This window comes from Mauremys reevesii, unplaced genomic scaffold, assembly GCF_016161935.1.
Source record: "Mauremys reevesii isolate NIE-2019 unplaced genomic scaffold, ASM1616193v1 Contig85, whole genome shotgun sequence".
NCBI classification, from domain to species: Eukaryota; Metazoa; Chordata; order Testudines; family Geoemydidae; genus Mauremys; species Mauremys reevesii.
Genome location: NW_024100901.1, coordinates 244,864 through 269,961, shown reverse-complemented (window position 1 = coordinate 269,961; position 25,098 = coordinate 244,864). Strand labels below are relative to the sequence as shown.

The 25,098-nt window shown below is 53.9% G+C and overlaps 2 non-coding genes across 2 annotated transcripts; both read left to right on the top strand.

Moving 5' to 3' along the window:
* The first annotated feature begins 16,547 nt into the window (after window positions 1-16,547).
* TRNAI-AAU lies at window positions 16,548-16,621 on the top strand. The gene has a single exon. It is a non-coding gene; the product is annotated as a tRNA-Ile (tRNA).
* A 2,732-nt stretch (window positions 16,622-19,353) lies between these two features.
* TRNAI-AAU lies at window positions 19,354-19,427 on the top strand. Its single transcript has one exon. It is a non-coding gene; the product is annotated as a tRNA-Ile (tRNA).
* Window positions 19,428-25,098: the final 5,671 nt, after the last annotated feature.

The following is a 25,098-nucleotide window of genomic DNA, read 5'->3' as shown; positions in this document are numbered from 1 at the left end:
CATTCGTCGAACCAAGGTGACTACACAGGGAGCGAAGCAAGCTAGGGTCAATAGGGTTGTAATAAAGAGTACAAAGAGAAGAAAACCTTCTCGCAGCCATCCTAGTTGCGGCAACCAGGACGTAAACCAATCCGTATTCCAACCACCCCAGGTTTGGACCGGGACGTGGGCTAACTTCCTCAATTCCTTTGTTATTTGTTTTACTGCTTTTCCATTGTCATCTATTTGTAAGCAGCAGTTAGACTCGTTTAACTTTGCACAGATTCCTCCTTCCTCTGCCAACAAATAATCAAGAGCTAGATGATGCTGATAGATCACATTTCTCATCTGAGTGGACTGATCGGCTAAGAGATCAAGAGCCTCAGCCGTCTGATTAGTTATTATTTCCAAGATAGCTTGCAGCCTGATTATCCGATTTAAGTTGTAAATGGGCTCTCTTGCCCCTGCGATCCATTCATTTGGATTCCATGTAGCTGGCCCATAATGTTTTATAATTCTCTCAGGGGGCCATTCCTGAGCTCCCCACGTTTGGGAGCTTCCAACGGTCAATGAGGAATCCACAGACCGCCTCTCCCTAATCAGATCATCGTACACCTTGACTCCCAATTTGCCTCCCTGTACCTGGGGTAGCAGGAAGAACAAGGGCCTAATGTAGCCGACGTAACATATTCCTGACCAATTTGGGGGCAATCTTCGATAAGCGTATTGCCCACATATCCAGTAATGGCCTTTTAGGGCCCAATTTCCCTTTGCAAAGGGGCCCTCCCAAGTCTCGGGGTAGTCCTCGGGGCCCGGCTCTTCATAGTATAAAGAGTTACCCATCTCTAGGGGACCCCCTAGTACGATGGACGTACCTTCGGGATTGCAATATTCACATTTCCACGCCCCAGCCCCTTCCCTCCAACCACAATTACAACCGAATTTAGGGCTATTGGTTGTAGACCAGAAATGGTTGAAATGGGTTACCCGAGTTCCATTAGAGTGTTGCCATGCCCACTGGTACCAGCGTACCACATGGTCCTTACTGATGGTGTTGTCGCGCTGGCAACTTATAAAGAGGGCATCAAAGAACCCATCTAGTCCTACGGCCTTACAACCCTCGCCAGTATGCTGTTGGTAGGAACATTGTACCCAGCTATGATTAGTGAGTTGTACGTGGGTGTCGTTCCATCGCCCTTGATATTTAGAACAGTCATACGTATGGCAACTAGGGTGATCGTGGCAGTCAAACCCTAGAGATAGGGTCCAGTCACATTGACTTTCACCCACAGACACTCCCTCTTGTCGAGTCCGATTGAGACAGAGGATCCCTATTCCAGAAGAATAGAGGCGCCAAGGACTGCTATCCTCAGTCCAATGTCCCGTTCCATCATGGACTATACTCAAGTTACTGATCCACCATTTAGCTTGTACCGGCTGGGCTACCCAAGGCCACTCATTCCAATCCCCTGGACCCCCACAAACCCAGCAGCTGCTAAGATTAAAGGAATTAGCTATTGTCTCCCCTAGTTGCACAAACCTATTCTCCCAATCAGAATAACAGTGCGAATATACAAACAATAGTATTAATAGTAAATGCATCATCGTTTTCTCTTAAACAATCCTTTTAGTCCGTCTAGTCCTTGATATTCCCAGACGGTGTCTTCGCCCGTGCCACCCCGGGCCTCCGGAGCCGGGGCGGACAGAGGGCTGATGTCCTCTTCTGTTGAGTCGGCTTCCAGGTTCAGGTTCAGGAACCGCTTAACCCGTGTGTGGTGTGTCCATTTGTCGCTCCCGAGGACTTTAACCGCGGCTTGGCTGATGAGCGAAACAGTGTGTGGACCGTCCCACCTCGGCGTGAGAGGGTCACGCTTCCACTTTTGATAAGGACCTGGTCACCGATCCGGAATGGATGCACGGTCTGGTCCAAGGGAAGGGCCTGGAAAGGCGCCGCGTATCGATGCAGCTGTAACAAAACAGATTGCAACCCGGAAACCTGTTTCCATAGTAAGTCATTTCCCACTTCCCAGGTTACGTCCTCCCGGAACCCTGGGATGAGTACTCGGGGAGGAAACCCAAAGACCAGCTCAAAGGGTGAAAGTTTAAGACCCTTTCGCGGGGCCCTCCGAATGCGGGTGAGGGCGAGTGGCAAAGCATCGAGCCACTTTAAGTTAGATTCTGTGCATATTTTAGTAAGAGTATCTTTGAGAATTCTATTCATCCTTTCCACTTGACCCGAGCTCTGCGGCCTCCAGGGTGTATGTAGTTTCCACTGTATGCCGAGAGCCTGGGATACCTGCTGGACCACTTGTGAAACAAAGTGGCTTCCCCTATCAGACTCAATTACTTCGGGGAGATGGAAACGAGGAAGTATTTCTTGTACCAGGGCCTTAGTGACAGCCCAGGCCTGACAATGCCGGGTGGGGTAACATTCCACCCACCCGGTAAGTTGATCAACAAATACAAGCAGGTATTTATAGCCCCTGCAAGGGGGCACCTCAGCGAAGTCAACTTGCCACCTTTGAAAAGGGAACATAGCCCATGGTCGGCCTCCCATCGGGGCAGGAGGGCCACATCCCTTCTGGTTAGTTTGTTGACAGACGGCACAGTTATTAACAATTCTCTGGGCCTCCATGTGCATACCCAGCCCCTTAAGGGATCTGGAGGCCAAATCAACCATTGCCCCAGACCCCAAATGTCCCTCTCTATGCAAGAGCCGGAAGATTTCCTGGAGTACTGGCCTGGGTACAAAAACCTCTCCCCCAGGCAGTCTCCACCATCCAGAGGAAACCTGCCGGCCTCCCGCAGCCTGGGCTTGACCTATCTCCTCGGCCGTGTATTGGGGAGGAGGGGCTTTAGCCTCAGTGTCCTGAACCATGAGAAGCCATAGGGCCCCATCTCGGGCGGCCTCCTTCGCAGCCTGATCAGCCAGCTGATTATACCTTCGCTGTTCGGCCTCTGGGGCTTTCCCATGGGCACGCACATGTATCACGGCAACCCGGAGAGGGAGCATTAGGGCCTCGAGCAACATTTTAATGAGGCTCCCATGTGCAGTCTTTTGGCCTGAGGCCGTAATGAATCCTCTTTCTCTCCACAGGGTCCCATGTGCATGCACTACCATGTAGGCATACCGACTGTCGGTATACAAGTTAAGGGTTTTCCCGGCTCCCAAGCGGAGAGCCTCAATGAGAGCCACTAGTTCCGCTGCCTGAGCAGATAAGTTGGAGCTGAGTTTAAATTTGTGTATCCCTTTATCCTTAATCACCACCGCTGCCCCAGTAAATCGCTTGCCATTTACCACATAACTAGACCCATCAACATATCCCTCAACATCGGGATTGGGCCAAGGCAGATCTGAAAGATCAGATCGGGGTTTGGTCTCTTGTTGCAAGACTTCAATACAATCATGCATAGGACCGGCCTCAGAGGAGGCCTGGGGATCAGGCAAGAGGGTGGCCGGGTTAAGGGAACTGACTGTCTTAAAGGTCAGATTGGGGGCCAGCAGGAGCCCCACTTCGTATCTAGTATGTCGACTGGGGTTTAGATGCTTTTCCCCAGCACCAGTTCCCAGTATCTGAGGCACCCCGTGGGGGACCACAACTTCAGTATCTCCACCCAGGGTTAATTTTTCGGCTTCCTGAACGAGGAGGGCGGTTGCTGCTACGGCCCGCAAACAGGCAGGCCATCCTTTGGCGACGGGATCCAAGACTTTTGAATAGTATCCAATGGGTCGCCAGGTTGGTCCTGACCTCTGGCACAGGACTCCAGCTGCCACCCCTCTCCTTTTATGAACGTATAGGGTGAATGGCTTTCGGGAATCTGGGAGAGCCAGAGCAGGAGGCTGAACCAAGGCTTCTTTAAGCTCTCGAAATGCTTTTTCCATTTCCTTGGTCCATACCCAGTGAAGCAAACCTTCCTTAGTTAGGGACTCATATAATGGTTTAGCTTTTCCCCCATAGTCAGGAATCCAGAGTCGACAAAAGCCAGTCAGTCCCAGAAATGCTCTTAATTCTCGGGGGTTCCGGGGCTGAGGGCTGTCGAGTATAACCTGAATTCTTTCTTTCCCCAAACTGCGACTCCCTTGGCAGAGGTGATACCCGAGGAAGGTGACCTGTTGCTTAACTAATTGAGCTTTCTCCCGTGAAACTTTATATCCTTGTTCCCCAAGGTAATTAAGGAGCTCTATTGTGTGTTCTTTACATGCTGCCTCTATTTCAGTACTTAAGAGTAGATCATCACAATATTGAACTATGTTCCATGCAGGGTGGTTAGCTAGGAATGGAGCCAGGTCCCTTTTTAGCTGGCTGCCAAAAATCTCAGGCGCACAGGTAAGCCCCTGTGGGACAACGGTCCAGAGATATTGGGCCTTGTAGTGGGTGTCCGGATCCTCCCATTCAAAAGCAAACAACTTTTGAGATTCTAAATCAAGGGGAATGGAAAAGAAGGCGTCTTTTAAATCTATTACCGAGAACCAGCCGTGGTCTTTAGGTACTTGGCCTAAAATCGTATGGGGATTTGGGACAACTGGGTAGGGGGCTTCTATTAGTTTGTTAATCTGTCTCAGGTCCTGGACCAATCGATACTGTCCGTTAGGCTTAGGCACTCCCATTATCGGAGTATTGTATGGGGATGTGCCTTCCCTTAGCCATCCACACTGCAGGAATTTTTGAATCAGAGGTTTCAGCCCGATTCGAATGGTTAACTTAAGGGGGTATTGTTGAATTCGGGCCGGGCTACTTCCCGCCTTAAGGGAGATGCGCGCTGGTGCAGCATTCTTAGCCCGGGCAGTTCCTCCCCCCTCCGCCCAAACCTCAGAGTTAACCCCCGGCAGCTGGCTCTCGTCACTCTCCTGACATTCCGAGGAGTGATTTCCAGCACTTATGAGAGCCATCTGGTAGTTAGATGTTTGTTGCTTCGGGATTCTAACTTCCATTTTCCCGTTCTCGAACGAGATCTCCGCCTGTAATTTAGTGAGGATGTCTCGTCCGAGTAGTGCTATTGGACAGGAGGGACTACAAACAAACTGGTGAGAGATCTGTTGGTCCCCGACTTTTACTAGGAGAGGGAGAGTTTTTTCCAAAACTGTGATCTGCCCCTCAATCCCTTGAACAATTGCACTTCCCTGTGTTCTACCCCGGGGAGCCTTATTGAGGGGGAGTAGACTAAGGGTAGCCCCAGTATCGATTAGGGCTTCAATTGGGCGGCCCCCCTCCACTTTAATTTTTACCGTGGGATCCAAGCTGGCAGCTTGTGCTGCCAGGAGGGGCCGCTGGGTCCCCCGGCCCCCCTATGGGGAAGATCTCTCTCCCGAAAGTCCTGTACCGTTGTAGTAAACGGGGGAGGGAAAAACCCTGTCCGTGTACTCTTTTCCTTTGGCATGTCGCCGGGGGCATTCGTTTTTCCAATGTCCCTCCTCCTTACAGATAGCACATTGATTTCGCCCTAAACGGGGACCCTTTCCCCTACTTTTACCAGTGGCCCGGTCGTCCTTTAGCCTTGCCCCCCTTCTCCTCATTTCCCTCCCTTAGGGCCAGTGCCAAAACGCGGGCCCCTTTCTTTCGTTCCTCATCGTCTCTGCGATCATAAACCTTCATTGCAATCTCTAAAAGCTCCCTTATATTTTTAAATTATAGTTGGCGGACAAGATTTCTTAACGGGGGGACCGGGCTTTTTAACGGGGGCACGGGCCATCAGAGTTTTAAGATTTTGTGTTCTACATTTTTGCAACCATGGGGGAGGGTTGGCCACGAGATCCTGCCAAATATCTATATAAGGATATTGATCCCAATTGCCATTCCGGGTCACAGTGCTATGCACAGCTTGTACGATCTCTGGTTTGAGTGTTCCCCCCTCGGGCCATTCCACCCCAAGTGATGCCCATTCCAGAGTACAGAACTTTATAAGATTGTCCTTACATAATACAATGCCATAATCAGCCTGGCGTCTAAACGCTTTCCAATTATTCAACATACACCCTAGGGGTGTCCCAAGAAAGGTGCTTTGAGAGGACCCCATTATATTTTGACCTGATCTATTAGAGGGAAAGAAGAGGAGGAGTATCATTCATTCAGGGTTCCACTGGGTCACGAGGTTCGGCTGACCCCCCTTGCGATCAAGATTTTCCGGTCATCTAGTTTCCTCTCGCAGAAATCTTGGGGCGGCTAGGATCAGCTTAAGTCCCAGACCTGGTCAGCGGCATTCACTCCTTTCATACACACACAGGTTCCCTAACTGCTTGCTCAAATGATTATAATTTCGGTTTCCAACAAAACATTAATAGAAAGAACAAGAATACTGTTGTCAAAAACAGGATCAATCCCTGGGGTTGTTCCAGGTCCCCGTAATTGCCCAGAACAGTCCACGAACTGGTGGAGTTAGTCATTGGCAAGTAAATATTTAACAAGGAACATTACACATTTGATATATCAACATAGTATACTGCAGTCCACTATCCCATGCACGTGCTACCTAGAGGGTTCCCGTGTCCAACCTACACTGCAGGGGCGCTCCTGTTAGGTATTATACCTCAAACCCGACAGGCAAACGCACTTACCGCCTGGAGTGGCCGCGTCCGGCAGTTGGACTCCCCTCTGCTTCGTCCGCCCTGCTTCCGTGACCTGTGGAGTTCTCTATAGAGGGGGCGCAGCCGTCCCGGCCGATTGAGGCGACCTGGAGCTCGAGCAAACCACAGCCCGAGGTGGCCACTCTCCTAGGTCGTCCTCGGCCGCCGGTCAAGCTCCCCCTACAGGGAGAGAAGTCCCTTCGTGGTCGCCATTTGTTAGCCAAATAGGCTCGTTCCCCCTGGAGCATTCCCAATTACCCCAAGGAGGCACGGAGAGACAGGGGGACGGTTACCAGATTCTTTATTCGGTCAGCTGAGCGGGTGTCCTTCTCGGCTCGCGCCTGAGAAAGAAGCACACTATACAGGTCCGAGACAGGTCCTTTTATACCTTCGATTCGCATGTCAAATTCTGCTAACCTATGCATTCTTTACATTTGTGCCTGGTAATAATTAGGAAGCATCTGTTCCCCCTTACCCCCTCCTCATATTCCTTTTCCATGGTCGTGGAACATTTGTTTAACTCATTCCCATTTTTGGTATACATTATATATATATCTTGTGTCCATGAAACTTTGGATGGGGGTAGCAACTGGAAAAACAGGAGGGGAAGATGACAAATGCCTGAGCATATATTTAGCTTAAGCATATATCTGGCCTTATTTGGCTTAAGCATATATCTGGCCCTTTTGTCTAACAACGGGAGCTGAAATCCCTCAGTGTCCTGGAGTTTAAGCAATGGAAGCTTCAAACCCTGCAGGGGTGTGGGCTGAGGTGCATCAGCAGAAGGTTGGGCTGGACGGGGCGGTGGGTTTGTACAATTTTTGGTGGTGCCCAGAATGTGACCAAGTCCTGCCCCACCTCACCCCCACCCCCAACCCCACCCCACCCCACCCCAGCTTTAGGCCGATTCTCCCGATTCCCCTGAATCGGGCCCCACCCCTAAGAGGGCCCCGTGCCCAAGCCCTGGTACCGTGTACCAGCAAGAGCCGGTTCGCCGCACTGGGGTGGCCCGGCTTCCCCAGGGGGCAATTTAAAGGGCCTGGGGCTCCCAGCAGGGGCTGGGATAGGGCTGGGGTAGGGCTGCGGGGCGCTGGGGGCTATTTAAAAACTCCAGGGTTCCCATTGCTTCTACCACCCAGGCCCTTTAAATAGCCCCAGAGCCCCCCCGCTTCCCCAGGGCTCCCTCAGCTATTTACCAGGCCGGGGCAGTGGACGCAGGGGAGCCCCGGGCCATGTAAATAGCCCCCGAGCCCCAGGCTGCTGCTGCTACCCCGGTGCTGAGGGAGGGATGAGGGGGCACTTACCGTACAGGGTGGGCTGTACCCCCTGCCCTGCCTCCAGCCCCTCACCCCCTGCCCTGCCTGCACCAGCCCCTGCCTCCAGCCAGCCTCACACCCCCTGCCCATAGCCAGCCCATCTCCAGCCAGCCCTGCACCCCCTGCCCTGCCTGCAGCCAGCCCCTGTCTCCAGCCAGCCCCACACCCCCTGCCCACAGCCAGCCCCGCACCCCCTGCAGCCAGCCCTGCACCCCGTGCCCTGTCTCCAGCCAACCCCTGTCATACCCCCTGCAGCCCTGCCTGAAGCCAGCCAGCTCCCCACACACCCCTGCCCGCACCAGCCCTACACCACCGGCCCTGCAACTCCTGCCCTGCCTGCAGCCAGTCCCGCACCCCCTGCCCTGTCTCCAGCCAACCCCTGCTGCACCCCCCTGCCTGAAGCCAGCCAGTCCCACACACCCTGTCTCCAGCCAGCCCCGCACCCCTTGCCCTGCCTGCAGCCAGACCCTACCTCTAGTCAGCCCCTGCCCTGCCTCCAGCCAGCCCCATGTCCACTGGTGCCCTGCAGTTCCCAGGGCAGTAACCCTGCACACCTGCTTCAATGAGGGGGGCAGGGAGCAGCTGGAACCCACACATGTGCACACCCTAGGGTGACCAGACAGCAAGTGTGAAAAATTGGGACAGGGGGTGTTGGTTATTAGGATCCTATATAAGAAAAAGTCCCAAAAATTGGGACTGTCCCTATAAAATCAGGACATCTGGTCACCCTAGCACACCCCCAGGGAGTGGCAGGGACCCACACATGTAAAACGGAATTCGTTTCTGGTTCAGGCCCATCTTTTTAAAAAAGAACTTTAGGTAGGGTTAACATACACCCGTATTTTCCTGGACATGTCAGGCTTTTTGGTTCTTAAATCACTGTCTGGGAGGAATTTTTAAAATTAAAAAATTTAAAAATTCCTCCTGGGAAAATACAGACGCATGGTAACCCTATTGGTACAAAAAATACATACTGTGGCACATCCCTTAAATCAGAACTTTTTATAGGGAACCGGTTCCTAAGGAATGAAAGTCTTTTTTATGTATACATATATATATCTATATAAATTTTTAGTTATCCCTGCTGGGGCCTGGCTGAAAATGACTGCCCAGAGCAGGACTGCCCAGAGGATTCCGGGGGCCCGGGGTCTTCGGCGGCGGGGGGCCCTTCCGTTCCGGGACCCGCCGCCGAAGTGCCCCAAAGACCCGCGGCGGGACCCCCCCGCTGCCGAATTACCGCCAAAGCGGGACCCGCCGCTGAAGTGCAGCCCGGTCTTCGGCGGTAAATTGGCGGCAGGGAGAGGCAGGTCCCCGCCGCGGGTCTTCGGGGCACTTCGGCGGCAGGTCCCGGAACAGAACGGGTCCCCGGCCGCCAAAGACCGGGCTGCGCTTCGGCGGCGGGTCCCGCTTCCCCGCCCCGGCCCCAGCCTCTTACCCCCGGCTCCCTCCTCACCCGGAGTCTCAGCGCCTCGCCGGAACAGCCGCAGCGTGTGGCCAGCGGGGCCTGAGCTCCGTCCCGCTGAGAGCCGCGTAGGGAGGGGGCGGGGCTGGGAGCTCCACGCCGAGCGGAGGGAGCAGAGCTCAGCCCAGAGCTCTCAGTCCCGCCCCCTGACGACGCGGCTCGGAGCGGGGCGGGGCTCAGGGGCCCCGGCGGAGACTCGGCGTTTGATGCGCTGAGGCTCCAGGAGAGGGGCGGAGGCGGGAGCCTCCGCTGTTCTCTTGGGGGCCCGTGCGGAGCCCGGGGCCCGGAGCAAATTGCCCCCTTTGCCCCCCCCTCTGGGTGGCCCTGGTCCAGAGTTTGAGAACTGTCCCTGTTCTCATTGGACATATGGGGAGAAGCCTGAAGTACAAAGAAGGGAAGTGACCTTCCCAGGGGCCTACACAGCAAGGTGGTGGCAGAGCCAGAAAGAGAAGCCAATAGTCCTGACTCCTGTTCTAATGGACAAAAAAAAAACCCAGAGAAAGGGCTAGAGCCCAGGAATCGAGATGGTGGGGAAATTTCATTGAAACCATTTCTGTCAGAAAATCCTCCTCAGACTAAACCAGTTTGTTTCTCGAAATCAAAACAAGTGAGATGAAAGTTCTTTGCAAAAATATTTTGTTGAGCCCTGATTTTCAAACTAACCATCGGATCTTGAATTTCAGACACTGAATGACCTGAATAAAGTGCTCTCAGATGAGCTCCAGACCAACAACAGTGCACAATAAATATTCAGCAAGTATTTGAGGAGAACTGCAATGTTAGAGAGAATCATGAACTGCTCAGAGACAATTAATGCAGAGGAGCAGCAAAATTCATCAAACATATGACGGGTTCTGACTTATTTCCTTGGGCTTAAAAGAGAACAACAAGGACCTGAGTCTCCTCCCTGTCAATAACCCCCTGCTCAGCCAATCAGGGTACAGACTGAGGACGGGAGGCTGAGGGTTCTCGCCCAAAGGATGGCCCAGGTCACCGGTGGGGATCACTGCCTGAGCACTATTTCAGCCCCACACTTTCGGGTGGACCTCCCAGAGTGGGAGCTGCAGAGCATTCCCCTGAGACACATACGCACACTCCTCCTGGTGTTGGGAGGGGAACAGGAGAAAGGACAAAAGAAGCAAGAGACAAAGAGAAAGGAGGGAGGGATGGATGGATGGAGGAAAAGGTGAAACCAAAAGGACAAACCCTAATGACCCCAGTGATTCTAAGGGACAAAATCCCAGGTGTGCAATAAAATTCTGCCTCCTTAAGCTCGTGTTTTCCATGCCTAGAATTCAACTGTCACCAGATGGATCAGACTGAACAGGTTTCAAACCTCGAGAAGGCTCTTACCTTCTAAACAGGGACGGCTGTTTTCTAGTAAAATCAGGAAAAGGGAAGGAGAAAACTCGAAAGAGGTTCCTCCTGGCACTCACGTACGTGAACCCGAATATTCTCTCAGTCCTCAAAGAGAGACCGGGAGAAGGAGACTTGCTGAAGCAAAGCCACAGGGGTCTCTGAGGTTTCCCTGGCCCCTTGCCCCTGTCCTGCCTGGCTGATGTCAGCATCTCTCTGTGAGGTCACCACCTCCCCACCACCTTTGACCAATAGTCTGAGCCCCTGCAAAAAGCCTTTGTGATGTCACTGCCACACCCCTCCCTTGCTGTGCTAATGTCCTGCCCCTGCCCAGGCACTTTGGAGGTTTGAGCTACTCCCTGTGGATCACCCCACTCAAGGAGCATTCATTCTAGGAAGCAAGCCGGCTAGACAGGAAAACATGAGACAGAAAAACACGTTCCAGAAAGGCATCTAGTCTCCATTAGATGACATCAGGAAATGGTGAATCCACCACTTTCCTTGGTAGATTGTTCCTGTGGTGAATCATCCTCGCAGTTGAATATTTGTGTCTTAGTTGTAATATGAATTTGTCTCTTTTCACCTTCCAGCCATTGGGTCTTGTTATGCCTTTCTCTGCTAGATTAAAAGCCCTTTAATGCCCAATCTTTTCTCTCCATTAAGGCCCTTCAACACTTCAATGAAGTCACCTTTCAATCTTCTTTTGATAAGCTAAACAGGTTGAGCTCGTTCAATAGCTCACTAGAAGGCATTTTTCTCCAGCCCTCAGAACATTTGGTGGCTCTTTGGTTATCAGACTCCTGAACTGCACCTGGATGTGGTTCTTGTTCTTCTGCACAACACAGCTCCTGGAGAAGAGGGATCTGCAAATGTACATTCATATGACAACTTTGTTTAACTGATGAAAACATAAACTAGACACTTAGAGGATTGGAACTGATTTCAGCAGATGGACAGCTTTGCTAGGTTTTTATGCATTTGGACAGCGAAATGTTGAGTTTTTACATTCATATCAAGCACTCCTTTATAGAGGAGCCCCTGAACATAATGGAGAATGGAAATGAAAATGTTTTCCTTTTTTGTTAAAAAAAGAAAGAGGGTTATAAGAGAACAGAGGGGTTTGAACTGAGAACTACTTGAACTGCAGTCAAGCACTCTACCACTGAGCAAGATCCCCATGACACTAAGAGTGTGGAATCGTGATGTCCCGGACTTTGAAGGACAAACCCTGATTCCTCGAGCTCCTTTGCAATTCCCAGACCACAGGTGGTTTTAAAAATGGGGTTTGATTAAACTTCTTAAATGTGGCAAACACCACAGCTTGCACACCCACCGATATAGTTTCTCCCACTGACATAGCTGCCACCTCTTGGGAAGTGGATTAACTACACCCCCAGGAAAACTCTCTCCCATCAGCATAGAGCAGTGGTTCTCAAACTGTGGGGCAGGACCCCAAAGTGGGTCATAACCCTGTTTTAATGGGGTCGCCAGGGCTGGCGTTAGACTTGTTGGGGCCTGGGGCTGAAACCAAAAGTCTGAGCCCCACCACCCAGGGCTGAATCCCTCAAGCTCTGGTTTTACCCTCCCCTAACTGGGGCAGGCCTCAGGCTTTGTCTCCTCTGCTTGTGCTCAGTGTGGAGGGGCTTGGTGCATCTTTCCAGGACCATGAAGTAAGTTTTTTTTTTTAAAAAGCAGAAAGGGGTTGTAGTGAAAGGAAGTTTGAGAAACCCTGGCATAGAGCCTCTGAATATGTCTAGACTTGGCTCCCTGGGGCAGATCAGATACTGACAGTGCAGCCATGGAGACACCACACCCCAGCCTGGCCTAGCAGGCAAGAATCAAACCTCCATAAACAAATGCGTGTTGTTTGCTAACCCATCTCCCTAAGCCCTCAGCCACCACCACTTAACAAAGGGGCTTTCCTACACTATGGTTCTGGTCTCACTGAAGGGTCATTTCCAATTGTTTGCTCAGACCAGCATTAGGGAAAATGGTGCCCTGGGCAAAGTTTGTACTTTGGCACTTCCCCATTGCCCCTGGACGATCCCCACTCCCCCTTTACCGCTAGCTCCTGCACTCCCACCCCTTGCACCTCCTTCACCCCTACCTCCTGCCCCCTCCTGTGACCCCTTTGCCCTTAACTCCCTGGGCCACCAGCCATTGCTCCTCTCCTGCAGCCCCTTCACATGGCTCCAGTGCTGGGGGCCCCGCACTTGTTCTCCCTTTCCCTGGGCTTTGGCATCACTAGCCCCTGCTTAGCCAGTAGGGTTCAGTGGTCCCCAAAATGTGCGGCATGACTCTTAGGGGGACACAGAGGAACATTCATGGAGTCAATGAAATGAATTGAGCTTCTTCAGTCTCTCGCTGCAGACATTTCCCTTGTTTTTAAAGGCAAAAATCCTGATCTTTCCAACGGGAGCTGCTGCTTCAATGTTCAGTTTGGGGAGGGATTTGGCTGCACTCGGAGATCTGCCCGCGGGTTACAATCTGCGATCCGAAGGGCCGAACGCAAACAGCGTTTAGATGGGACCGTTAGTGCCGCCCCCGTGTGGCCAAAGGTTAGAACCGACGAGCAGAGTTTACAGCTGGAGCCTGGGACGCTCCTGAACAAACTGGGCCCGAAGCCTCTCGCGTGGGATCCTCGCCGTGCAGCAGGAGGCGGAGGGAAGCTGATTGTCAGGGCTCAGGGCAGCTCCCTGCCAGGCTGAGCCGGTGTCTGTGCTAAGCTCGGCATCAATCAGGTGATTCTGGGAAGTTCGGGGTCCCCAGGCTCCCAAAGGAGGGTGAAGTAGGTCACCCCTGGAGCAGGGTAAAGTTGCAGGGTGACAGTGGGGTTGCTGCCCCTGTGAACAGCTGCTGTAGCACCACCTGGGCAGGACAGGGAGAGCCAGTTATACCCCCCCCCCAGCCTGTATCGGGGGATGGGAGCACTCACACCCTGGGGACCCACCCACCAGAGATCTACTGGGGGAGAGAGTGGCACCCACCCACTCAGGATCTTGTAGGGGGGGACAAGGGTATCCACACTCCGGGATCCTCTGCAGAGGGACGGACACCCACACATCCAGGATTCTGTATGGGGGGCAGAGGTACCCGGACACCTGGGCGGGGGAAGGGGGCACCAAAACGTCCGGGATCTTACCTGGCAGGACAGCGGCGCATGCAGCTCGACATGAGACAGGGTCGGGGGGAGCAGCAGCATTTCCCAGTTCCAGGCTGTCCCCGTCTGGCCAAGGCACAGAGCTCACAAGCAGAGTTTAAAGCTCCAGTTGCCAAGCTGCAAAGCAAGCTGGGCCCTGTGGCTGGTGCCTGTGATCCTAGCTCCTGGGGAGGCTGAGGCTGGCAGATTGCTTGAGCTCAGGAGTTCTGGGCTGCAGGGGGCTGTGCTGATCGGGTATCTGCAGTAAGTTCAGCATCAGTATGGTGATCCCGGGGAAGCTTGGGATCTCTAGGTTACCTAAGGAGGGGTGAACTGGCCCAGATCAGAAACAGAGCAGGTCAAAACTCCTGTGCTGATCAGTAGTGGGATCACACCTGTGAATAGCCCCTGCAGCGTAGCCTGGGCAAGACAGTGAGACACAGTCTCTTTTTAGACACCCCTACCCCACAGAGCCTGGATGGGGGGATGGGAGCACCCACATGCTGGGGAATCTGACTTCGGGGGAGGGAAGCGCCCAAGCAACACGGATCTTGAAAAGAGGAACAGCGACACCCACACACCACAGAGCCTGGATGGGGGCAGGGGAACCACACACGGGAGCTAGTTCATGGGGTGGGGGACACACCCTTATGCTCCGTTGCACCATTCTTAATGAGAAGAGCGGGGGCATCCGCACAACACGGATCCTTAACGGGCGGGGGGACACCCACACACTCCACTATTAACCAGGAGGGACAGGGGCACCAGACACCCCCAGTAGCATGGAGAACCCCCACATCCACCGGATCCCTCATGGGGGGTAAGACAGAGGGGATTGTAATGGGGCCCAGCGCACCCATGCACCAGGGATTGTTAAGGGTTGAAGGGACAGGGACACCCACACACACTGAGATCACGTCCTTGGAGGAACGCAAACCCTCCACAGAAGGACCTGGTCTGTTCCATGATGGCAGCCCAGCCTGGGTGAGTCAGTCTCCTTTTATACAGGCACGCCCCAGAGATCCTGACTAGGGCGAGAGAGACACCCACCCACCAGAGATCCTTAATGGTCTGGGGTGCACCAACACACCAGGGATTCTTATGGGTGGGAGGAATGGAGACAGCCAGACACACTGAGATCACTTCCTCCCAGGAGCCTGGGCCAGACAGGGAGACACAGTCCCCCTTCACATATCTGCCAGACAACCTTCCTCCCACTCCCTCCACACAATGTTCTTATCTGGAGGTGAAGCCAGGGAAATCCCATGGAGGATTCTTATCTGGGGAACTGGGGGGACCCACTTACCACCAGGGATTCTTAAGGGCAGGAGGAACAGGGACTCCCACCTCTGCAGCATGGGGGTGGGTCGCCTGCTGGGATCATCGGGGCATATTTCACCTCGTCAGTTCCCTGCCATTGCCTTGGGGGCTCCTTGTTCGCTGCCTCTGGCACCCAGTTTAGCCTCCTTCCTGAGGGCTGAAACGCTTTGATCTATCTAAGGTCTGTGGGATCAATATGTGTCATTGTGTAATTCTGTGTTATTCGGGGGTCAGACTAGCTGAGCTAATGGCCCCTTCTGTCCTTAAACGCCATGAAAACATTTCCCTGGTTCCTCCTTGCACCTGACAGACACCACGGTGAGGGGCCCAATAGAGGATCCTGGACCCAGCGCTCTGGCTCTTACGTTACTTGGGGACGTCAGCGCTTTCCTAGCAAAGCTGCTGCTAAAGCGCTGGATTTGGGGAACGGTTCGGCTCCGATTCAGAGATCTGCCTGTAGGGTGTGAACCTGCCACGAGGAGCGGGAAACACAACCAGCAACGGGAGGCATTGGCTGAGCTCCAGGCTGCCCCCGTGTGGCCAAAGCTTAGAACTGAGCAGCGGAGTTTAAAGCTGGCGCTGGGAGGGACCTGAACACGCGGGGCACGAAGGCTCCTGCGTGTAATGCTTGTTGGGTGGGCAGCTGAGCGTAGCTGATTGCGGGAGTTCAGGGCTGCACCCCGGGGTGCTGAGCAGGTGTCTGTGCTCAGGTTGGCCTCACTATGATGGTTTCTGGGAAGTTTGGGGCTGCCAGTTCCCCTAGCAGAGAGGGGAGCCAGGTCAGCCAAGGAAAAGAGGCTGGCAAAACACTGGTACTAATTGGCCATGGGACTGCCCCTGTGAAGAGCCACTGTAGAGCTGCCAGGGAGAGCCGGTCTCTCTTTATGCAGCCCCAGCCCCATTCCTCAGGACGAGGGTTGTGCTCAAAGATCTGTGCCCCGTGTTTTTACCTCTGTGTGAAGCGCACAGTGCAAATAACCCTCAGCGCATCAGCTCAGTTCCAGGCTCCACTTCCACCGGCTCAGGCAAGATGGTGCAGAGGAGCCCCTGGGTGGCTGAGGGCAAGGGGGAGAAGGGCCAGGGAGGAGGAGCTTTGTGATCCGCAAGGGCTGGCTTTTTGGGAGGCCAAGCGGGGAGAGGGATGGAGGCCACTGGAGGAGCTGAGCCGGCTGACTGTCCATGGCTTCTAAAAGAAGGGCAAGAGAAGGTCCCGCGGGTGCCTTGCCTCTGGAGAATGCAGGCATTGATCCTGCTCCCTTTCGCATGCGAAGCGAGCGCTCTACCACTTGAGCTAATTCCCCTACCTTGGCAAGTGCTGTCTTGATCCATTCATTCGATAACGGAGGCCACATTGTTCCCCGTGCCAGCCGGTGACTCCTTCCAAAAGGGTGAAGCAAGAGAGAGCACCCCGTAGGCTGGCTAGCTCAGTTGGTTAGAGAGTGGTGCTAATAACGCCAAGGTCATCGGTTCAAGCCCCATGCTGGCCACTCGGGTTGCAGGAGGGAGAGGGTGGCTTCTGCTCTTTTGGCTGACTGCTAGGGGTGGCAGAGGCCAAAACCAGGTGGGCCGGGAGCAGGCAAGGTTCCTGCTGGGCGCGGGCGCAGGCGCTGGGCAGGAGGAGGCTCCGGACACCTCGTTGGGCTCTCCTCCCTGGGCTCCTCGCTCCACCTGCTGCCTGAAAGGAACTTGGGCCTGGGGAGGAGACGGGTGAGCCTGGCCAGCTGCCTTCCAGGCTCATAGGAGGCCAGGCTTGAGCTGCCCGCGAAGCCAAAATCGCAGGCCTGCCGGCTCACCCCCATTTCCACAGAGGGTTGACCTGATGGCCCGAATTCTTGCCGGCCGCCAGCTCCACCCAAATGGACCTGACGCCGGATCACGCTCCCCAGCCCAAGCCACAGAGGAAGGCTTAATCCTCGGCACCCCAACCTAGGGGAGAGGCTTCACACTCCGCCGGCGCAGGGTGACCTTTGGAACTTCCCTGGACACCATCCTCCCACCGCCCACAGCCAGACCCCCCAAGCCCACACTCGAGCCCACACCTCCGACAGGAAGGAGCAGGAGGACCACTCCGCCCAGGGGCACCACCACTCAAAGTCAGCTTCACTTGCTTCCTCTTCTACCCCTTTCCTCCCAAGTTATGCACGCCTCACGGAGCCGGCCCTGGGAAGACGCAGGCACGGCACTCTGACTGGCGCAAGCCAACCGCCCACACCGAGAGTTTAGCACGGGCTCTTGAGGCACTGGAGGAACCCCATGCAGACGCACTGACTGAGCTGAGGTTTACGGCCAAGGGCCCTACCTGTGCAGAAAGCCAACTTGCTTGTGAAAAAGACGCCTCTTTCGGCTCCCCTTCCAAACTTCCAAATGCCTCCAAATGGGAAAACACACACACTGAAACACCCAAACGGTCCTAACGCTGGGGCCAGGTGAAAAAGAAAAGCAAGGAAAAGATTTCTAAATGGCCACCCGGCCAGAGTCGTACAGCTCCGCAAGTGAAACCCGTGGGAGGGACATTACACAGAAAAGGGGAATGGAAAGCTGCCCAAATTGAGATGCTGTGGAAAGCTACAGCCCCATCGCTACTCCTACTCTGCACACTTCTTGCAACAGCTGATGAACGGCCAGGTGCTTTTCGCATCCAAGCCCACACCAGGGAAAGACCTTGAGAAGCTTCCCGTGGCTTGCCTGGTTCAGCTGGTCAGAGTGTGGCACTCGTGGAGGCAAGATGGTGCAGAGGAGCCCCTGGGTGGCTGTGGGCCTGGGGAGGATGGCTTTTGATTTTTCGGCCTGACCGCTACGGGCAGCCAGGCCAAAAGTCAGATGGCCAGCTCTCCCGTCCACCAGGCTCATCAGGAGCCCTTAGTTGACCGGCTCGGAGAATGCGGGCAGCGTCCCCCACTACCTCTCGCATGCAAAGCGAGCGCTCTGCCGCTTGAGCTAATTCCCCGCAGCTGGTCTGACTCTCAGGCACCGGGCAAAAAAAGGCAAGGGCTCTGTGGCCTTAAGCAGAACACAGCCTGAAATGGGGGCGAGGGGGGCGTGCTACCCAGAGCTGGGGAAGGGAGTCCGAGTCCCAGTCACGCTCCTCGGCACAAACACCAACGCTCCCTCCCTGGAGTGTGTCTGGGCTGAGAGTTAGCCCCTGAAACAAGCACCAAGCTTCAGAAGACAACGCAGGGATAGATCACTTGACGATTGCCTGCTCTGGCCATTGCCTCTGAAGCGCCTGGCATCGGTTACTGTCAGAAGACGGGATAGTGGCCTAGCTGGACCATCGGTCTCACCCAGGAGGGCCGTTCTTATCTTCACCACTTTCCTCTAACCCAAGCAAAGCCAGGAGCAGGCCCAGCTCAGCAACTCTAGCAGACTCCCTGGCCCCTGGCCCAGCATACAGCAAAACGACCCTGCCTCCGCCAGGATAGACAGCCACCGACTCCCTCTTCCAGACCAACGCAGCCCTTCCCCGCTTTGGCTGTCTCCAAGCTGTCTGGGTGCTCTGCTCTGCTCCACGGCTGCCACGCTGCCTGAGATCAGGAGGCTGCGAGGTCTCACGGTCTCAGCTGAGCTGGTATCGCGTGCCACCCCGCCCATCTCCTCATTCCCTTCATGGACCCCAGGGATGTAAGTAATTCTGTATTTGAGTGGCTCTCCCTCCCGGCCAATGAGCTTGGCGTAGACTAGCAGGGAGGGAGGAGGAAAGGGATTGTGCTCCAGTGAGAGCTCAGAAAGAAAGGTGCAGGTCCCACACTAGAGCCCAGCCCAGCAGAGCAGAGCAGGCTGGAGAATGTGTGTATGGGTCTGACTACTTCTCCCCTGCTCTCCCATTTGAGCTAACTTCCCCCAGCTGTCGCCAGCCTCCCAGTCAGCGCAAGGGGGAGAAGGGCCGGGGTGGAAGAGCTTTGTGCTCCGCAAGGGCTGGCTTTTTGGGAGGCCAAGCGGGGAGAGGGATGGAGGCCACTGGAGGAGCTGAGCCGGCTGACTGTCCATGGCTTCTAAAAGAAGGGCAAGAGAAGGTCCTGGGGCTGCCTTGCCGCTGGAGAATACGGGAATTGATCCCGCTGCCTCTTGCATGCAAAGCGAGCACTCTACCACTTGAGCTAATTCCCCTACCTTAGTAGGTGGTGTCTCGATCCATCCATTCGATAATGGAGGCCACATCGTTCTCCGCGCCAGCCGGTGACTCCTTCCAAAAGGGTCAGGCAAGAGACGGCTTGCCATTGGTTGGCTAGCTCAGTTGGTTAAAGCATGGTGCTAATAACGCCAAGGTCATGGATTCAAGCCCCATGCTGGCCACTCCAAGTGTAGGAGGGAGAGGGTGGCTTCTGCTCTTTTGGCTGACTGCTAGGGGTGGCAGGGGCCAGGAGCGGGCAAGAGCCCTGCTGGGCGCAGGCGCTGGGCAGGACCAAGGTCCTGACACCTCCTTGGGCTCCCCTCCCAGGGCTCCTCGCTCCACCTGCTGCCTGAAAGGAACTTGGAGACGGGTGAGCCCGGCCGGCTGCCTTCCAGGCTCATAGGAGGCCAGGCTTGAGCTGCCCGCCCGCGAAGCCAAAATCTCAGGCCTGCTGGCTCGCCCCCATTGTCCACAGAGGGTTGACCTGATGGCCTGAATTCTTGCTGGCTGCCAGCTCCACCCAAATAGACCCGACGCCGGATCACGCTCCCCAGCCCAAGCCACAGAGGAAGGCTTAATACTCGTCACCCCAACCTAGGGGAGAGGCTTCACACTCCGCCGGCGCAGGGTGACCTTTGGGACTTCCCTGGACACCATCCTCCCACCGCCCACAGCCAGACCCCCCAAGCCCACCCCTCCGACAGGTAGGAGCAGGAGGACCACTCCGCCCAGGGGCACCACCACTCGAATTCAGCTTCACTTGCTTTCTCTTCTACCCCTTTCCTCCCAAGTTATGCGCGCCTCACAGGAGCCGGCCCTGGGAAGACGCAGGCACGGCACTCTGACTGGCGCAAGCCAAACGCCCACACCGAGAGTTTAGCACGGGCTCTTGAGGCACTGGAGGGACCCCATGCAGACGCACTGATGGAGCTAAGCTTTACGGCCAAGGGCCCTACCTGTGCAGAAAGCCAACTTGCTTGTGAAAAAGACGCCTCTTTCGGCTCCCCTTCCAAACTTCCAAATGCCTCCAAATGGGAAAACACACACACTGAAACACCCAAACGGTCCTAACGCTGGGGCCAGGCGAAAAAGAAAAGCAAGGAAAAGATTTCTAAATGGCCACCCTGCCAGAGTCGTACAGCTCCGCAAGTGAAACCCATGGGAGGGACATTACACAGAAAAGGGGAATGGAAAGCTGCCCAAATTGAGATGCTGTGGAAAGGTACAGCCCTACTCTTGCATGAGCTGGGGTTGTTGATATCCTTGCTGGTGTGGAAAGGCAGAGGTGGTTTTGAAGTTCTTCAAATTGTTGTTAGTGTTGCAATTGCTCACCCTAAGCTTATGCCATTAGATCTTTTTCATGGTGTATTTTGTTTCTGAGGGCTTGGCTACATTTGCAAGTTGCAGCGCTGGTGGAGGCTTTCCAGCGCTGCAATTATTCTTTGTCCACACTTGCAAGGCACATCCAGCGCTGCAACTCCCTGGCTGCAGCGCTGGCTGTGCACCCGTTGGGGTATAAGGAATGCAGCGCTGGTGATCCAGCGCTGCTCATCAGGTGTGGACACACACCAGTGCTTTAATTGTCCTCCAGGGAATAAGGAGATATCCCAGAATTCCTGTTCAGCCACTCTGCTCATCAGTTTGCACTCTACTGCTCTGGCCTCAGGTGACCCGCCCTTTAAGTGCCCCAGGAATTTTAAAAATCCCCTTCCTGTTTGCTGCAGCCAGGTGTGGAGTGCAATCAGTTAATCTTTCCAGGTGACCATGCCTCCACGCGGCAAACGAGCCCCAGCATGGAGCAATGGAGAGTTGCTGGACCTCATCAGTGTTTGGGGCAGGAAGCTGTGCAGTCCCAGCTGTAGGAATTATGATATCTTTGAGCAGGTATCAAGGTCCATGCTGGATAGGGGCCATGATTGGGACGCGCTGCAATGCAGGGTTAAAGTAAAGGAGCTGCAGAGTGCCTATTACAAAGCCCGCGAGGGGAACCGCCGATCCGGCACTGCCCCCACGACCTGCCGTTTTTACAGGGAGATGGACGCGATACTTGAGGGTGACCCCACTGCCAATCCGAGGACCACGATGGACACTTCTGAGCATGGTGGGGGACAGGAGCAGAAGGAGGAGGAGGAGGTGGGGGGTGTGGAAACCGCGAGTGAAGCTACTGGGATGGGGGAAGACACCCCAGAGTCCCAGGAGGCATGCAGCCAGGAGCTCTTCTCAAGCCAGGAGGATGGAAGCCAATCGCAGCAGCCAGCAGTTGCTGAAGGACAAACAGAGGAGCAAGTTACCGGTAAGCGTCTTTTATTTTCAGGGTGGAAATGTTTCGGGAGAGGGGGGGGTTAGGGCTGCATACATGCATGCCTAGATGTGGAATAGCCCCTTGATGTGGTCTATCACGTCGCGGTAATCGGCTGCAGTAATCTCCTCAAAAGTTTCAGCCAGATCGTGGGCAATGTGCCTGTGCAGGTTTATAGGGAGAGCCACGGTGGTCCTTGTCCCAGTCAGGCTAACGCGTCCGCGCCACTGTGCCGCGAGGGGTGGGGGGACCATTGCTGCACACAGGCAAGCTGCATAGGGGCCAGGGCGGAATCCGCATTGCTGTAGAAGACCTTCCCGCTCTTCCCTAGTGACCCGCAGCAGGGAGATATCTTCCAGGAGTAACTCCTGTGGAAAATTTTGGGAGACTGTTTAGTGCAGATCCCCCATGTAGCTGTTTGCTGTCCCCAACGCACAGAAACCCTGCACAGCCCTGAAGCAATCTCAGTACCCTGTCATAAATAGTTAGTTAAGGGTTAAGTTTCCACCTGTAAAGGGTTAACACATAGTACCTGGTGAACACCTGACCTGAGGACCAATCAGGGAAGAGAATTTAAAATTCCTAGGAGGGAACTTTTTCTCTCTGTTCATGTGTGTGTTGTTCTTAGCCGTTTGGAGTTACAAGGGTCCAGATGTTTAATCAAGTCTTCTGCAAGTTTCCATCTTTCTGAACTAATTTTTTCTAGTCAGGATAGTGAGTATTAGAAAGGTACTTTGTGTCCTCATCTAATAATCCTATGTTTGCAATTCTGTGTGTTCGTTATTGATTATTCTTAATTCTGCCTGTATTGTTTGTACTGAGAAGGAGAGAAGATTCTCTCCAGAAATTAGTAAGGTTATACCCTATGAATGTCCAGGTTGGATTCATAGAGATTGTGTATTTTCTTGTTTTTCTTTTAATAAATTCTTTCTATAAAGATTTGATTAAATCCCTTCTACTGTGGATACAGGGGGAGGGGGCTAAGAAACTCTCTCGGTGGTGAGACAAGCTTATCTCCGGGCAGAGAGGGGAGGGAGGAGACGGGGAGGTTTCTCCCTCTGTGAGTTGATCTGTGTTTCCCCAGGGAACGTCTTTGGAAAGAGGAGGGGGAAAACAGGGGTGTCCCGGCCCACGTAAATTGACCGGGTGGTGGCAGCAAAAAGGAGACCTACCCTAGGATTTTAGGGTGGGGGGGGATACATGCTGGTCCTCAACTTGAAACCCCCCAGTTTCAAGTGAGGGTGAGACCATGACAACCCCTTACTCACCATTTCCTGTCTCCTGTTGTGTTATGTGTGGTCTTATTTGGTATGGGAAAAGAATGCTAAAGTGAACACTGAAAACTCCTTCAGTGTGTGGGAATTACTGTTTGGATGAGATAATTAACAATGCTACCCTGTTAAATGTTGCCATTTTTGCCTTCAAGAAGTGACCTTGACTGCTGGACTGCCCAGATCTACCACAGCACAGAGACTACAGAATCTGAAGAAAAAGCTTCGAAAAACCAGGGAAGACATGCTGAAAACAGTTATTGATCACTCTGCTCAAGAGAGTAAACAGCTGCAGGAGTGGAGAGAAAGGGAAAGCAGGATCCGCCAGAGGGACAGCAGGATCCACCAGAGACATTGGCGGAGAAACGCTGTGGCAAAGAGGAAAAGCACAGACCTGCTGCTAGGCATCCTGGCGCGCCAAGCGGACTCTCTCCAGGCACTCGTAGCTATGCAGGCAGAGCAGTCCCGTGCTGCCCCACAGCCCCCCCCGTCCCAAATTTTATTCTCTTCTGCCCCAATGTTAGCTCCAAACCCCCTTCCCCAGCATCCAGGTTCTTACCACCACCAGCTGCCTCCAACACCTGTACATTCACCAACCAGCCCTGAGAACTACGACCCTTACCCTCTGCACTCAACCCCCATCACCATGCAGTATATGCACCCTGAAGTGCAGCAGCCATTGCACAGCACTGCAGACAGGACATATACAAACTTGTGACTGTACAGTTCACCCACCCACCCCCCTGCCCTAGGTTTCTGAAATGTTGTGTGTGTCTGTCAATGATGTATTTTTCTATTCAATAAAATAAATCTTGGCTTTGAAAACAGTCTTTATTATTGCATAGTGAAAGATACCTTATCCCAGTAAAGAAACAGTCACTGGAAATCATGTTAGGGATAATAGAATCCTAACAGTGTAACCACTGCACTTCACTCCCATGCAAGGCAGCAAACATTACTGTTGGCTTTCAGCCTCAAATTCTTCCCTCAAGGCATCCCTAATCCTTGTAGCCCTGTGCTGGGCTTCTCTAATAGCCCTGCTCTCTGGCTGTGCAAATTCAGCCTCCAGGACTTGAACCTCAGTGCTCCATGCCTGACTGAATGTTTCACCCTTCCCTTCACAAATATTATGGAGGGTACAGCATGCGGATATAACCGCGGGGATGCTGCTTTCCCCCAAGTCTAGCTTCCCATACAAGGACCGCCAGCGTGCTTTTAAACGCCCAAAAGCACACTCCACAGTCATTCGGCACCGGCTCAACCTGTAGTTGAACCGGTCCTTGCTCCTGTCAAGCTTCCCTGTATAGGGTTTCATGAGCCAAGGCAGTAACGGGTAAGCGGGGTCTCCAAGGATCACAATGGGCATTTCGACGTTCCCTACTGTGATCTTCCTGTCTGGGAAATAAGTCCCTGCCTGCATCTTCCTGAACAGGCCACTGTTCCGAAAGATGCGTGCATCATGCACCTTTCCAGGCCAGCCTGTGTAAATGTCAATGAAACGCCCGCGGTGATCCACAAGCGCCTGGAGAACCATAGAGAAATACCCCTTCCGATTAACGTACTCTGATGCTAGGTGGGGGGGGTGCCAGAATAGGAATATGCGTCCCATCTATTGCCCCTCCACAGTTAGGGAAAGCCATTTGTGCAAAGCCATCCACAATGTCCTGCACGTTCCCCAGAGTCACGGTCCTTCTTAGCAGGATGCGATTAATTGCCCTGCAAACTTGCATCAACACGATTCCAACGGTCAACCTTCCCACTCCAAACTGGTTCCCGACCGACCGGTAGCTGTCTGGAGTTGCCAGCTTCCAGATTGCAATAGCCACCCGCTTTTCCACCGTCAGGGCAGCTCTCAATCTTGTGTCCTTGCGCCGCAGGGTGGGGGCGAGCTCAGCACAGTCCCATGAAAGTGGCTTTTCTCATACGAAAGTTCTGCAGCCACTGCTTGTCATCCCAGACTTCCATGACAATGTGATCCCACCACTCAGTGCTTGTTTTCCGAGCCCAAAAGCGGCATTCAATGGTGCTGAGCATTTCCGTGAATGCCACAAGCACTGTAGTGTCACACGCGGCAGGCGACTCGATATCATCGATATCATCGTCGGACTCCTCACTGTCACTTTGGAGCTGAAGGAATAGCTCAACTGCCAAACGTGTTGTGCTGACGACACTCATCATCACAGTCCTCAGCAGCTCGGGCTCCATTTCTAACAGAAATCGCGATTCACAGACAGAGAGTAAAAAACAGAAAGAGACTCACAATGGCGCCAAACGTGGCCGGAA